Source organism: Oryx dammah, unplaced genomic scaffold (genome assembly GCF_014754425.2).
Source record: "Oryx dammah isolate SB20612 unplaced genomic scaffold, SCBI_Odam_1.1 HiC_scaffold_7, whole genome shotgun sequence".
NCBI classification, from domain to species: Eukaryota; Metazoa; Chordata; class Mammalia; order Artiodactyla; family Bovidae; genus Oryx; species Oryx dammah.
In genome coordinates, this window is record NW_024070191.1 from 35,119,593 (window position 1) to 35,132,943 (window position 13,351).

At 45.1% G+C, this 13,351-nt stretch overlaps 1 protein-coding gene across 1 annotated transcript in view; it reads left to right on the plus strand.

Moving 5' to 3' along the window:
- Positions 1 to 13,065: 13,065 nt before the first annotated feature.
- The window catches only part of GINS4 (GINS complex subunit 4), a 13,293-nt gene continuing 13,007 nt past the window's right edge, over positions 13,066 to 13,351 (plus strand). The window contains exon 1 of the mRNA XM_040243314.1: positions 13,066 to 13,249. The gene's annotated coding sequence lies outside the window, so the exon portion shown is untranslated. The remainder of the gene's footprint in view (positions 13,250 to 13,351) is intronic.

Genomic DNA, 13,351 nt, shown 5'->3' on the forward strand with positions numbered 1-13,351 from the left:
CCCTTAAGCCTCCATTTTGCAAAAAGGAAATAATAGAGTGAACAAAGCCAAAGATCTTTGGCTAGGGGTCACTGTCAAGTTAAAACAAATTTATGCCAGTAGAATTTTCAGATTTTTTTTTTCATGGAATCTAAGTAATAAGTATTTATGGACCTTGTCAAGAATTTTAACTTTGTACTGTCACTTTTTACCTTGGCAATGAAATCTTTAATCTTCAAATTAATTAAGTCACTTTGTCTTTGAAGAATTTCCTTTTGTTTTTCATACAAAGAGTTTTTTTGTTTTTTTTTAAGGCAAGTGCAGGCATATGGCAGGGGGATGGCAGCGAAAAATCAGTCCCTTGGCTGCCAGACCTGTTGTTCTTAATGTTTCTGTTCATCTATATATTCTGTTACTTCATATTTTCACAGACCAAGTTATTGCCAGGAAATGAACATCATAATTTTTATTCAGAATGTTTTGGCAATTAGTCTTCTGGGAACAATCAAATAAATGCCAAGCAACATAACTATAGGAGCTCAGATTCTGTGATATGCAAGGACTCAGAAACTTAGATGATTTATGACCTTTTCTTTCCAATTAAAGGATTAGTGTGCACAATTTTTGCGCATCTTTGTGCATCTCATATAATGTACAAATATTTTATTTAGTCTAATTCATATTTTCTCAGATATTTGAAAGATTATGAAAAAGGAACATTATTGTAGATGTTATTGTCTAATTTAAAAACAAGGAGTGCTTCAGTTAGACAGTCAGGAAAGGAAAAGCCTGATAGCATGTTTGGGCATTTTTAATATTGCAGACAAAAATCTTTGCTTAATATCTAATGATTTGGAAGCACTGCTTGAGGATAGGAAAAATCATCTATAAGTTACCAGAATTCCCAACAGCAATCATATTGACAATAGCCACTTTACCAACTCCTGCCAGCAAGGGATATACATTAAAAATAATCAGATCCCTGATAGAAACAAAATTCTGAAGAAAAGGAAAAGTTGCTTGTGTACATTTTCTGTCCCCAAGTTCTACACAGATTTTGAAGTGAACACAATATTTCTGTATATTAAGGAAACTGTAGTGTCTGGATAAAATGCAGCTACATATTACCCACGTGTGACAGAGGCAGAAGGTGAAAATGCCTCTGAAACGGGGGGGGGGGGGGGGGGGGGGGGGGCGGGGGGGTGGGGGGCGGCATTAAGGCTCACGGGGTAAAACTAACCTAGTCAGTTCACTTAACAGACCAGCTTATTAGAAACTGAAGAACCCACTGGCCTGATAAAGTCCCTGTGAGAGTTGTTTGGTTTTTTGTTTGTTTTTAATGGAACTTGACATGATGATCCTAGAAGTGAAGTCGTGCCTTATAGCTAGCATGACCTGCAGAGCCATAGAGCTGAGGTGTGTGGATTTGGAGCAAAGCGGGGCTCGTGGGAGACCGGGCAGAATGGAGAGCTGGCCGTCGGCTCATGTGCAGTGGGCGGGATAGTGTCTTCGCCCCTCCGATCCTTTCTCCTTTGGTGTCCTCTCTACATTCTGGAAACATGGACCTGTGCACAGCATCACTTTGGTTCCCTGGTCTCCGGGCTTCCGGGAGGTTCGGCCTGAGGGAGGGATGCACAGAGCCTGATCTGAGCATGCGCACTGATTCGGGGCGTGGCCAGCTGGTCACCCACGCCGTGTGAGTGCCCTTCGGAGAGTATGCCCTGCAAAGCTTCTTACCGAGAAAGTGGAGAGCGCTTTGCTGTCGGCCAGTTCATCCCAGCCCCCTGGTGCTTGCTCTGTGGGACCACGTGAAATGGTTCTGGGACAGAGGGGAGTGGGGTGGGCAGCATGTGGCTCAACCACGTGGACTTCACACCCAGTCTGTCCACCGCCAGGGCTGAGTGCTTGCTCGGCTGCGGGAGGCCTATTCAAAGCCCTAGTATGGTGCCCCTCTCCAGGGGGCTTCTGATGTTAACAAGACATCTTAATGAATGAATTGGGACTATGCTTTGTGACTTAAAGAGATCATGGGATTTTCTTTTTTTTTCAATCGAAGAGTGACGAGCAATCACGGACCTTCCTCAGTTTTCATCCAGCGACAGGGAAGATCTGTATCCAACAAATGCAATGTCAAGGGACAAAAATAAAGTTGCTTTATGACTGCATTCTGTGAGTTATCTTGGTACACAAACACACAGAGTTTTTGTTGTTATCATATTTTCTTTGATACAAACATAGTTGGTAAAATATGTAAACATGCCTGGAGTGTGGAATACCAGGCTGTTACCTTTGGAGGGGAGAAGGGTGGGGTCAGAAAGAGGAACACGGGGCCTGAGATTGAACTCCTGATATTAAATGCCTTGTTTTCCATACTTCATCAAATGCCTAAAAAATGTTTGTGACAAAAACAATTATATGTCATAAATCAACTATACTTTAAAAAGAAAGGGTAATACTCAATACTCTGTAACAACCAATGTGGGAAAAGAATCTAAAAAAGAATGTATATATGGGCTTCCCTGGTGGCTCAGAGGTTAAAGCGTCTGCCTCCAATGCGGGAGACCCAGGTTTGATCCCTGGGTTGGGAAGATCCCCTGGAGAAGGAAATGGTAACCCACTCCAGTATTCTTGCCTGGAGAATCCCATGGACGGAGAAGCCTGGTAGGCTACAGTCCATGGGGTCGCAAAGAGTCGGACACGACTGAGCGACTTCACTCACTCATGAAGAACTTAATCACTTTGTTGTACACTTGAAACTAACACAACATTGTAAATCAATGATATTCCAATATAAAATGAAAATTAAATAATAAAAAAGTAAAATAAAAACTACATATATTTTCCAACATAAACTACTGTAACCTAAATATTCTGCACACCAGTTAACATCTTCAGGATCAGAATGGGCTTTGATAATTTTACACACTCCCTCTCCCACTCCACCCTTCCTCACCTCCGGATTTCACAATCACAGGTTTCTATTTACGATTTCCTCCATGCATTCCAGCCAGTTGGTCTCTTCAGTTTCATTATCAAGAGACACTAGCCTCTAAGTCCTACTAGCTCTAATTATAATCCACCCCCCCAAAAAAAAAAGTGAAAAATATGGACAAATAGCCTTTTCCCACTTACAGATATGTGAGTGAGCTTCTGAAAAAAAAAAAAAATGAACTGAACTTCCAACCTAGAAGCAGACTCTAGCTAAGGGTAAAGTTCAGGGTCAACCTGAATTTCTCTCTTAAAGTAAACACGTCTAAGATGAAACAAAAAGGGTGACTGGGAAACGTATGATCTCACTTCACCACCAACAGTGAAAAGTCCAAAGTAATTTCAGCCTTCACAGAGCTCCGCGGGTCACATCCAGGTTTTATTGATTCTCGCTGAGTTAGCAGCTCTCAGGATGACAGCTGCTTACGGCAAGATCACCTCTGACAGACCAACCAACCCAAGGTTTCTGGTTCATTTCCCAAGATACCAGCAATTGGAACTTCATGACCAAAATTTCAGTGTTTTCAGCTGAAAACATTTTTATAAGTGACTGAACACCGCGTAAACTGAAAAATCTAATTTTCTGCATCCCTTTTGGATATTCCAAAGGTGGAATTATTACATTATCTGTTCCAACTAATTTAATAGTAATATACCCAGTGACCTGGGACATAATTAATCATGCTATTCTTTAGCTGTCTGATAGACAGAGGGTGAATATTGAACTCAATAAAAATATTTAGTTTCGCCAGTGAGAAACTTGTAAGAAGTGTTAAATGAAGAAATTTAGACAAAATGCCAAATGTTTTTAAGATGTCACAAATTTTTAAATTTCACAGTTTTATACTAACTCAAGCCTCTTATTCCTTATTATTTCAAGTACTGACACCTCAGGAGATGTACAATTTATAGATGCTCCATGTAGGAATGAAAACAAAATGGTAACAATTATAATACAATTCCATCTCTATAACTCTAGTTAGAAAGTTTGGAAATGGAGAAAATTTTAAAATAAATCTTACTGTATATTGTCAGTTCAAGGAAACCATACCTATATATAGATGAACTTGACTGTATTCTAAGAGTTGTCTCTATGAAAAAATATATATATATTTTAATAAACTTTAGTCTGAAGTAGAATGACCCATTTCATTCATAAGGTGAAGTTTTCAAAATGGTTTTATGCCTACAATGCACTAATCAAAGGAAGGTGACTTTTTACTTTTCTTGGTCACACTGTGGGCTTGTAGTACCTTAGTTCCCCAACCAGGGATTGAACCCACCCTCTAGGCAGTGAAAACACAGCATCCTAACCACTGGACCACCAGGGAATTTCCTGGAAGATGGCATTAAAATGAAGAACAATGAATGAAATTTTGATACAGGGCACATTCTTTTCTAAATTTATTTCATTGAAATATAGTTGACATATATGATGTTCATTTCTGCTGTATGGCGAAGTGATTCAGTTATACATATACATGTGTGTATATTCATATAAACACACATTCTTTTTCAAATTCTTTTCCATTATGGTTTATCACAGGATATTGAACATAGTTCCCTGTGCTGTACAGGAGGACCTTGTTGTTTATCCATTCTCTATATAATAGTTTACATCTGCTAGGCCCAAACTCCCAATCCGTCCCACCATAAATCTCCTCTATGTCTCTGAGTCTGTTTCTGTTTTGTAAATAAGCTCATTATATCATATTTCAGATTCCACATGTAAGTGATATTGCATATTTGTCTTTCTCTGTCTGACTTCGCTTAGTACAATAATCTCTAGTTGTATCCATGTTGTTGCAAATGGCATTAATTCATAATTTTTTATGGCTGAGTAGTATTCTATTGTGTATGTGTGAGTACACACACACACACACACCACATCTTATCCAGTCATCTGTCAATGGACATTTAGGTTGTTGCACGTCTTGGCTCTTGTGAGTAGTGCTGCTATGAACATAGGGGTGCAAGTATCTTTTTGAATATAGTTTGTTCTATATATATGCCTAGGAGTAGAATTGCTGGATCGTATGGCAACTCTATTTTTAGATGTTGAGGACCTTCCCTACTGTTCTCCACAGTGGCTGTACCAATTTACATTTCCACCAACAGTGGAGGAGGGTTCCCTTTTCTCCACACTCTCTCCAGCATTTGTTATTTGTAGATGTTTTAATGATGATCATTCTGACCTGTGTGAGTTGGTACTTCATTGTACCGTTGATTAGCACTTCTCTAATAATTAGTGATGTTAAGCATATTTTCATGTACCAGTCCAGGGTACATTCTTGAGCAAGGGTGCCCTTTAGCTTTTTCCTATGACTGTGATCAAAACTTTTCCTATAGCTATATATATATATATTTTTTAAAAGAGCATTGCCCTAAGACATAAGCATGCAGAAATACTGAGCTTGGCCTGGTTTTCATTTAGACCTAGACACATTTCCCTAGAGTAAATTATGTGGACCTAATCAACAAGAGGGCTTGCCCAGCACTTAGACACAGAAGCTTTTCATCGGAGGTTCATGACACAAAGGCACACATATTTCCTGATGGAAAGGTCACATTTTTCTTTGCTTGAGTCTTATCCAGAAAATCATTAAGAAAATCATCTTACTTGGTCTGATAAATGCTATTCGGGCATAGTTTTTCAGAATATATGTTTAATGTTTTTTAAAAAGGACAAGTCATGGTCATTGTGTATTCTGCAGCGAGCAAGTAACTGCACAGCCTTTGGCTCTGCTCACAGTGGCGCATATCCATCTCCTTGAAGCTGACTCATGCTTCCTGCAAGCACTGCTCACATGTCAGCTCCTCAGGGAGTCTGCTGTAGGCTGAATGTTTGTGTCTCTTCAAAAGTCACATGTTGAGACCCTAACCCCCACCCAAGGGGATGGTGTTGGGAGGTGGGACCTCTGGGAAGCAATTAAGTCAGGAGGGTGGAGCACTCGTGAATGAGATTAGTACCCTTACAAAAGCAGCCCAGAAAGCTCCCCCTTCCTCTTACCATATAAGGTCACAGTGAAAAAGACAGCCATTTGGAAGTAAGCCCTCATCAGACACTGACTCTCTCAGCACCATGACCATGGACACTCCAGCCTCCAGACCATGAGAAATAAATGTCAGTGCTTTATAAAACACTTAATTTATGGTATTTAATGGAAGAGGGCAGGGCAACCCACGCCAGTATTCTCACCTGGAGAATCCCATGGACAGAGGAGCCTGGAGGGCTACAGTCCATTGGGTTGCAAAGAGTCGGACACGACTGAAGCGACTTAGCACGACGCGTGGTTACAGCAGCCTGAATGGAGGAAGGTGTCTACCCCAACCAGATACATTGTCCTTACTCTTAATGTTCTCTGTGTGGTACCAGCTTTATTTTATCACCACCTGACATCAGTGGATACTGGTTTATCTTCTGTCTCGCATCACAGCATCTGTGTTTCCTCTTCACTGCTCTGTCTTCAGCACCTACACAGGGCCTGGCAGTAGGACCTCAAGTATCACTGCTGCTGCTGCTAAGTCACTTCAGTCGTGTCCGACTCTGTGCGACCCCATAGACGGCCGCCTACCAGGCTCCCCCATCCCTAGGATTCTCCAGGCAAGAACACTGGAGTGGGTTGCCATTTCCTTCTCCAATGCGTGAAAGTGAAAAGTGAAAGTGAAGGCGCTCAGTCGTGTCTGACTCGTAGCGACCCCATGGACTATAGCCTACCAGGCTCCTCCATCCATGGGATTTTCCAGGCAAGAGCACTGGAGTGGCTTGCCATTGCCTTCTCCACAAGTATCACTAGATGCTCAGAAATGTTTGTGGAATGAAGAAATGAAGGCGTGCAGGAATGATAGGTGCTGTACTAGATTTGGAGATACCCTCAGGGAACTCACAATTGAACAGGAGAAATGGATATGCCTGCACTGCCGAATGTGCTGTGCTTAGTCACCTGGCTGTGTCCAACACTTTGCGACCCCATGGACTGCAGCCCGCCAGGCTGCTCTGGCCATGGGGATTCTCCAGGCAAGAATACTAGAGTGGGTTGCCATGCCTTGCTCCAGGGGATCTTCCCAACCCAGAGATCGAACCCAAGTCTCCCACATTGCACATGGGTTCTTTGCCAAGTGAGCCAACAGGGAAGGCCCTGCACTGCCATATAGTGTGATAAATGCTATATCAGAATAGTGTCAGACATGTGTGTGCCGGTTGGTCACTCAGTCGTGTCCAACTCTTGCAACCCCGTGAAATGCGGCCCACCAGGAGCCTCTGCCCATGGGAGTCCAGGCAAGAATACTGGAGTGGGTTGCCATGCCCTCCTCCAGGGGCTCTTTCCGACCCGGGGATCGAGCCCAGGTCTCCTGCACGGCAGGCAGGTTCTTTTCCATCTGCGCCACCAGGGAAGCGCTGTGAGGTGTACCAGTGACCTAAACGGCAAGGATGAGCGCTCAGATGTAGGGTCCTTCGACTGAGTTCTGAAGCTCTCTTCTCAGGTGGTTAAAGGGAAAGAGAGAAGCCTAGAAAGAGAGCACAGCAGGGGCAAGGAAAAGAGACAAAAACCCGCAGGTCCCTGAGTAGTTGAACGTGAATGGAGCGAAGGGCGTGTAAGGGGAGAGACCTGAATTTCAGAGCGAGACTCAAATCACAGAGCGCCCGATCACCTCCCTCCTCCCCCCCGGGAATTCCCTCTAGGTCCAACAGTGGCCTCGTGCTTCTGAGAGCAGTGGTCAGCCGAGGGCTGTCCACTCCCCTCCAAGGAAAGCTCCGAGGACGTGAACCAGCAGCAGTGGGACACAAGGGCATCGTCTTCCTCTCCACCAGCCTTGGTGGGCCTCTGCCTCTGCTTCCTCCCTGACCAGGTTGAGGCAAAGTGGGGCGACAGCACCCACAGCTCTGCCCGGGTCGGGAAGCCTTTCTTAGAGCTCAAGTCAAACCCAGACGCTGCATTTCCTGAGTCAGCTTTCTCTTCCGGAGATGGCTACCCCTCTACAGCAAACTGACTCTTTCTGGTGTTCCCGAGGCTCGTCCTGGACTCAGGAGGGAAAAGGCATCCTGCATCAGAGAAGTGAAAGTCGTGCAGTCGTGTTTGATTGACTCTCTTTGCAACACCAGGGACTGTAGCTTACCAGGCCCCTCTCTCGGTGGGATTCTCCAGGCAAGAATAACGGAGACGGTTGCCATTTCCTTCTCCAGGGGATCTTCCTGACCCAGGGATCAAACCCACGTTGCCTGCATTAGCAGGCGGATTCTTTACTTTCTGAGCCGCCAGGGAAGCTCATCCTCACATCAAATATGAGGCAACAAGACACAGAGCTGGAGGGTGTCTGTGCCGGAAACTAGAGACACTTTAAGACCAAACTAAAGAAAGAAAGACCTCACCGGGCTCCTCCAAGGGAGCAGGTAGGAGAATAGAGCTTTAAACATTTGTGCTCACTTTTTTTTTTTTTTTTTTTTTTGGTTTAGTTAAACAACATTACCAAGCCACATCATTCTTGAAACCATGATCTCAAAACTTAGAAGAGATTAGAAAAATTTATATCTTTATTGGAAACATACATGGGTTAATTTTTTAATATTTATTTCTATTTATTTATTTGGCTGTGCCAGGTCTTCCCTGTGGCGTGTGGGTTCTAGTTCCCCGACCAAGGAATCAAATCCAGGGCCTCCTGCATTGGGAGCACAGAATCTTAGCCACCGGACCACCGGGGAAGTCCCTATATGGGTTAATTTAATGTGCTTAAAGGCGGGGTTTGGATAAGGGACAAGGAGCTAAAGTCTGAGAGTAAAAACAGAAATAAAAATATCAAGCACTGCCCAGATTTTACATTTTTCAGGGCTCTGGCCTCCTGAGTTTTCCAGCATCTCAGTCACACAAGTGGGTGTGGGGTTTTACCATTGGCCAGAAAAATGGTTACGAATTCACCAGTCAACAGCTTTCTTTGTGAGGCTAAAAAGATGCTGCACTTGAAAATGCAAGTTTCCTAATCTTTTCCTAATCTTCATTTCCTAATCTTGGTCCAAGTTCTCATTCATTCAGACGATAGGGGGTTACACTCTACTTAAGGAATACACTCCCCAAGCCTTCATGCTTTGCTTCTTACAGTACTGAAAACAAAAATTCAGAGGAAGGAAACATTGAGAAACAGCTGTTGACCAAATGAGCAAGGGCAGTGATGATATCTGGACAATACTGGTGGTATCGCCTTGTATTTAGAAAGTGTCTTTCTCCAGAAAGGATCACGGTACAGTATAGACATGTATATTTTGTCTTTTATCCTTAGTGATTGAAAAAATTAGGTCCATTCTTATTAATGTGTATTTCCATTCTTATTAATGTGTATTAATGTATGGCTATTTCTTATATCTATTTTGGCTGTTTCCATTTGCCATGCTTTAACTGCAATGAATTCCTTCATTGAGCAGTATCTAGAAATTGCACGGACTTTCTTCATCTGTCTAGGGTCCTATTTTCTATATCCTCTTCACGTTTGGGCAGTACCTTCTTTCTGCTTTTGCTGTGTTGGTAGCTTCATGTTTTACCAGTCTGAATTCATGTTGGCATCTTCATCTTCTTCTTCCTTCCTTCCTTTCTTTCTTCATTTTTGGCTGCATCGGGACTAGCTGTAGCACACAAGATCTTTCGTTGAGGATCAAGAGCTTCTCTTCAGTTGCAGTACATGAGTTCTAGAGCGTAGGCTCAGCAGATGCCACACACAGGCTTAGCTGCAACCCCAAACCCCACATGTGGGATCTTAGTTCCCAGACCAGGGATCCAACTAGCATCCCTTGCGCTGGAAGGTGGATTCTTAACCACTAGACCACCAGGGAAGTCCCTCATCTTGCTTTTTGAATCATCAGAACTTGCCTATAAATTCTGTCCTCCAATTCCATGTATCACCACCGAACTTCACCCTTCTGCTATTGTAACTTATGTAACTCCCTTTTTTACGTGATCATTTTCATGAAAGACGTTCCATCTGCACAGCTATGTAATTATTTTTTTAATAATTATTTTTTAAAGCTCCTTGACACTGGGGATGCATGCACCAGATGTTCCTGACTTTTCCTTCTACATAATGTAACTTAAGACGTGTCTTTTTCTCCCACCTTCCTGAACATCACAGGCCAACTGTCCCACAATAAGTCTGTGCTGCTCCTTTGGATTCTCTTTGGATGGCTCCTTAAACGCTCCTTCTTTACCCATCAATAGAAGAAATCTTTCTCTGGGAACTCATTTTACTCTAAAGTTATTTTATCTGATGAATGTCAGTTGGAATCAAAGATCATAGATGCCAAAGGGGGCCCCGATTTTGTATCTTTCCCTCTGCCTTCTTGTTCTCCCTTAGGCAATGCAACTGATCGAAGCCCAAAGAAGTGATGTGTCCCAGGTCACGGCTCTAAGATTAGAAGTAAGGAAGCAGGAGCTGGATGCCAGCTCCCCAGAGGAGGTGCCGTGGGACTGGGGAGGCAGCTGGCACCAGAGATGAGAAGTCTCTGAGTAAGCAATTGGTACTTGCACGGAGAAGTTATTGGCATGCTTGGACACCAATCCATAATAGTTAAGGAATATTTTAAAAGACCATTGAAGGGAATTCCCTGGTAGTCCCTGGAACTCCACTATTTCACTGCAGAGGTTGAGGGTTTGATCCCTGGTAAGGGAGCTGAGATCCTGAAATCTGCACTGCTTGGGCAATTTAAAAAAAAATTACTGTTGAAAAGCTATGTAGGAATGAGAACTATGAAAGAGTGGGATTATGCTCAGAGACTATTGTTCCAGTCACCTGAGGCTGATTAAAAACCACCCAAGGGGACTTCCCTGCAGGCACAATGAATGAGTTTGCCTGCCAATGCAGGGGAGATGGCAGGTTCGATCCCTAGTTTGGGAAGATCCCACATGCTAAGCCCGTGTGCCACAACTACTGAGCCTGTGCTCCAGACCACAGGGGCCATAACCACTGAGTCCATGTACCTAGAGCCTGTTCTCCGCAACAGGAGAGGTCACTGCAATGAGAAGCCTGCACATTGCAACTAGAGAAAGCCCGTGTGCAGGAATGAAGACTCAGTGCAACCAGAAAGAAATAAAAAATAAAGAAAAAAAAACCCAAAAACTTAGAGCCTTAAAACATCCCTATTTTGCTCACAAATCTGCAATCTGAGCGGAGTCCTGCAGGGATGTCTTGTCCCTGCTCTCTCAGGGACAGCTGGGGTCACTCAAAGTCTAGAGCCAGAACAACCGTCTGAAGGCTCACCCAATTTGGAGTTCTGGAGGACAGAACAGCTGGGGCTCCTCACACACATCAGGAGCTATGTGATCTTTGCATGTGGACCTTTCATGGCAGCCACGGGAAAGCCAGACATCCTACCTGTCCCTGTCCCTTCCCAGGGGACACAGCTCAAGAAAGCTGGTAGAAGCTGCACCAACTGTCATGACTCAGCTCCAGAAGCCAGGCAGCATCACTTCGGCCCTGTTCTCTCAGTCCAGCAGGTACAAAGTTCTTCCCAGCCTGAAGAAGAGAGATCACATCCACTCCTGGGCATATATCTGGGCAAAATGATGTTGAAAAAGATACCACATACACTTATGTTCATAGAAGCACTATTTGCAAGAGCCAAGACATGGAACAACCTAAATGTCCATTGACAGACGATTGGATAAAGAAGATGTGGTACATAGATACAGTGGAATACTACTCAGCCATGAAAAAGAATGAAATAACGCCATTTGCAGCAACACGAATGAACCTAGAGATGATCACACTAAGCGAGTCAGACACAGAAAGAAACACCATGTGAAATCACTTATATGTGCAGTCTAAAATGAGACTCACACACACAGAGAACAGATTTGCCAAGGGAAAGGAGGGGTGTGGGAATTATGGAGTGGGACTTTGGAGTTAGCAGATGAAAACTGTTATACATAGGATGGATACACAACAAGGTCTACTGTATAGCACAGGGAACCCTATTTAATATCCTGTGATAAACCATAATAGAAAAGAATGTGGGAAAGAATGTATACATAGACGTAACTGAATCACTTTGCTATACAGCAGAAAGTAACACAACATTGTAAGTCAACTATACTTCAACAAAATAATAACATTTTTTTTTTAAAGGAGGAGAGATTACAAACTCCATCTCTGGATGGAGACGTGTCAGCAGTCATGTTGCTGTAAAAAGACTTCAGGATGAGATAGATATCACAGCAGCTCTCTTGGGAAAACAACCTTCTACAACTGAAAACCACTGAATCACCAACCAGTGAAACACAGAGTTGAAAGGGACTTGGGAAAGGTCATCATCTGTCATTAACAGAACTCATTCTGTAAGACACAGCTCAAAGGGCCCTTCGCTTGGAATCCGTCTTTATGTATCTGTGTATGCGTATGTGTGTATGCGCGTGCTTTTGCCCTACAGTCAAGGCAGAAGGCATAAACTGTAAATGTCAACCTAGAGAGCAGCTGGGATTGTCTAAAGCAATGGCTCTCCAAGGTCATCTGCATCAGAATCATCTGATGAGCCAAGTCTGTTGAACTCCCCCCACCCACACACGCGTTTCTGATTTCACAGGTCTGGGTTGGCCCTGAGAGCTCGCATTTCTCGCCTAAAGGCTTTCAGAGCCGGCTGTGTGTGTCTGTGTCTGTGTGTGTGTGTGTGTGTGTGTGTGTGTGAACCACTCGCCTAAAGGCTTTCAGAGCCGGGGGTAGTGGCCATAGCCGCAGCCCCGGCAGAGACGCGGGAGCCAGAAGGGTGGAGAAGACGACCCTAGAGGTGGAAGCGCCCTGATCTAACACACACAGCGCACCTCCCGGCCGCCCGGGCTCGGCCAGAGGACACGCGGGCGCCGGTGCCGGGTGGCGCGAAGGCTCACGCCGCCGGAGTCCTCAGCCGCGGGGGCCGGGCGCCCCCTGCCGACGGCCCATAGGCTGTGCGAGCCGGGGCCGCACGCCGGACCCTGACGGGGTGGGCGGGGCTCAGCCGGACCCGCTCCCCGCCTCCTCCATTCGGGAAGGGGCGGGGAGAGCGGGCCGCGGGCACGCAGGCCCCCGCCCCCAGTGGGCGGGGCCGCCTGGCCGTGATTGGACAGCGTCTCTAGAACGCGGTGACGTTGCGCCTGGACAGGAAGTGTCAGAGACGAGCGCGGGAGCTGCGAAGTGAACGCTCTGGTCTGTTTGGGAAGCGGCTCGCGCCAAGCGTTCCGCGGCCGGTTGCTCCTCCGGCTGCTTCCCGCGAGCGTCCGGCCGTCGCTGCCCGCCGATTCAGAGGGCCTCGCGGCCTGCCCCGACCCGGGTGAGCGTCCGCGTGGGCCCACTGGAAGCGCGCTCGCCGCGTGTGTGTGTGTGTCTGTGTGTGTGTGTGTGTGTGCGTCCGCGTGGGCCCACTGGAAGCGCG